We start from the raw sequence: 3,073 nt of genomic DNA on the forward strand, positions 1-3,073 counted from the left end.
GGGGCGGGTTCCAGGGGAGGTGGGCGGGGCGGGGACGCCTCTACCCTGCCGCTCCGCGCGGGTTCCGCGCTCTCACCCGGTCGGCGCGCGCTTCCTGAGCAACCGCATCAGTGTGGTGTGTGCGGCCTTCCCTGTTGGGTAATTCCACCTTTTCCGAGTCAAACTCCATTTGGAGGGGGCCGCGCAAACTTCGTCTTCACTTGCCCAGTCTCGGTTCCCGCGGGTTCCCTCCGAGGTGTGCGGACGAGAAAGGGCCGCAGCCTAAACCTGGCACGCTCGGGAGGCGGCCCACAGACGCAGAGACGGAAGGTGGACGTTGCTAACCAAGCGGGTCACGGGTGGTCGCGTCCTCGCCTGTAGTCTCCGGGACAAAGGTCAGTCTTTGCCTTTGGAAGTGCCTGTCGTCTGGGCGTCTGGGATGACGCGCCTCTGAGATGCCGGGGTGACTTTCCCTTGCTCACCTCGGAGGCTCAGCCGCCTGCACCTGCCGGGGGAGGGGGCCTCCCGGGTGCTGGTCCCCACATACCGCCCTCCGCGCCCGCCCTGAAAAAGTGTGTCTCGCCATCTGGCTTTGTATCCAGCCGCAGAGATGGCCCCCCTTTGCTTTCTCCCGCCCCTTACCCCACCACCAGTGGATGTCCCTGACCCTCCTACGCCTTCTCCTTTGAGTCTAACTTACAAAATAAGCTGCGAAGCTGCCATTTTCCAGAGTATTTCCATAGTGCCTTGAGCTTTTCCTTCCCGCATGTCCTCCAACTTTGGCTCAAAGTCTTAGAAAAGTTTCCTGCAGGCTGGGCGTTCTTTGGTCCACGGGTCCCAGGCACGTGCGGTGCTTCTGCCGGCATAGTGGAGGCGGAGGAGCCATCTGCTTTTCAGTCTCCCGGCTCATCATCTCGCCTGGTTGCCCCTGCGATGTGCTTTGTTCCCTCCGCATGGCCCTTCTGAGATCCATACCGACCTCTTGAGAGCTTGGGCTTTGGGAAACAAAAAGTCAGATTTCTGGTAATGTTTTATATCGTTATGGGTCTGGTAATTCCTCTGCTCTTTGGTAATTAGAGCATAAAGATATACAACTGGTCTACAAAGCAATTTTATAATAGTGTTAAGTTTCACAGACATTAAACATGTATTCCTTTCTCGATTATAGTTTTTTGTTGCTAAACAAATTACTGCAAAACTTAGCAACTTTAAACAACAATAAACGTTTTTGTCACACGTAATTCTGTAGGATTGAATTCAGAAGTAGCGTCATGGGTGGCTCTAGCTTAGGGGTCTCTCATGAGTTTGCAGCCACAGTCAGGATTTTGGCCGCAGCTGCAGCGTGGACTCCCAGGATGGCCCCTCACCTGGCTGTTGGCAGGATGCCTCAGTCCTCAGCATGCAGACATCTCTCTAGGCATCTAGCTTCCCTCAAAACAAGTGGTGAGGGACAGCAAGATGGAAGCTGCATGTCTTATGACCTTCTGGTGAAGGGATCCCAAGGAGTATCTATTTTGGGTTATTCTTGGTACCCCCTGACGTAACAATCCAATCAAAGAATCCATTATTCCTGGCATCGTAAATCTCTATTTCAAGGGACTTTGTTCCAGTTTTCTTCTACACCGTCAGGGAGGTAGACCAGCTGGCGATCTGTCACGACATGTCCTTTTTCTTCAAATCCCACATCTCCGTCAACATCAGAAGCAGCTTTAGGAAGAGGCTGAGCTTGCCCTGTGGCTCTGGAGAGCCAGCCCAGGCTTCACCCGGACCCTCTCGGACCTATTTTCTTTGGCCTATATTTTTAGTGATGAAATAGCTGCTTTGGTATAATTAAAACAACAGATATATATTATCTCACGAAGAACCTGGGCTCTCGGTAAGACCTGCGCCCCTGGCTGAGTTCTCCACTCCCGTGCTTAGAGCCAGGAGAACCCGTCAGAACGAGGCTGGACCTTCTCATCACAACTCCTCCGCAGTGAGCTGCAAAGATGCCACAGACGACTTCGTGTTCCTTGGCGCCGCTGCCAAGCATTTCCTCCAGGCTTTCGGTCGCCTGGCGGCATCTGAGGGACTGAGTCGCATTTGCTTTTCCTGCCCGTTTCCTGCCCTTCGGATGGAGGGCCACGTGTGTTGCAGGATTCATCTTGCGGGTCCCTTTTTGGAGAGTCCGGGGGCCAGCTAGACAGCAAATCCCATCCTCTCCAAAGTCGAATTTGAAATCTCAGCGGACTGGAAGCTCCTGGCGGCCCAAGATCTGGAAGGAGTTTAGGGTTTCGATGGGTCCCCATTGTGGCTACAATGGGGAAGTTACAGTCTGAGGCCCTGGAGCCTCATTGTGAAGCCCTGCGGAAATGTCTCCCAAACCCAAAACACGGTGGGAACCTTCCAGGCTGTAAAGGGACAACTGCTTTAGCAGCCAGGTCTGATCCACGATCACACTCCTTGGCCAAATGGTACGGGAGAGCCGGGCAGGTCCGCTGATGCTGGGGCTGCAGCCTCAGGACCCAAAGGTGGGTCGGGCGGCCTGAGGAGAAGACCCATCTGTGACCGAAAGGGAGACAGTGTGTGAGGAAAGGTGGGAACTCAGTGCGCAGAGCACTCGTGAGCTGCCGCATCATCCTCGATAACAACAACGGGGCTGTATAGAAACTGGACAAATGGTTTCTCCCCTGTCTACTCCTATTTTACCCCTTGCAGTTTTCTTCCCGAGGAGGCAGGCAAAACTTAGCAGAGAAGCTTTTTTGCCAGACCGATCTGGGAGAAGGCAGGGAAGGCAGGCCCCGCCCTGCCCTACTGGCCCCGCCCCCGAATCCGACCTCGGTTTCATGAAATGCTTCCCGCCCTGGAGCTGAGTCTCCCTGTCGCCTCTGCGTTGCCGCAGGACTACAGCCCTGCGTCCAATGGCGCGCGCCCTGCCGGCCTCGGCCGACAGCCCTGGTCCTGCTTTTAGTCAAGCGCGTGGTTTCTGGGAAGCCTGCTGACCCCTCCGGGCCTCGCCTCTTCCTTCGTCAAACAGTGGCAACAGAATGTACACCTTCCGCATCCTTCCGAGTCTGGCATGCCCCGTGCCCTGGCCCTGGGCACCCACGCTCTT

At 55.4% G+C, this 3,073-nt stretch overlaps 1 protein-coding gene across 2 annotated transcripts in view; it reads left to right on the forward strand.

Moving 5' to 3' along the window:
- Nucleotides 1-27: 27 nt before the first annotated feature.
- The window catches only part of SH2D1B (SH2 domain containing 1B), a 19,281-nt gene continuing 16,235 nt past the window's right edge, over nucleotides 28-3,073 (forward strand). Inside the window, exon 1 of one of the 2 annotated variants that reach the window (XR_003045076.1) lies at nucleotides 28-374. The gene's annotated coding sequence lies outside the window, so the exon portion shown is untranslated. The remainder of the gene's footprint in view (nucleotides 375-3,073) is intronic. The other variant, XR_439116.3, reaches the window with a different exon arrangement.

The sequence above is a fragment of the Pteropus alecto genome, unplaced genomic scaffold (genome assembly GCF_000325575.1).
Source record: "Pteropus alecto unplaced genomic scaffold, ASM32557v1 scaffold101, whole genome shotgun sequence".
Lineage (NCBI taxonomy): Eukaryota > Metazoa > Chordata > Mammalia > Chiroptera > Pteropodidae > Pteropus > Pteropus alecto.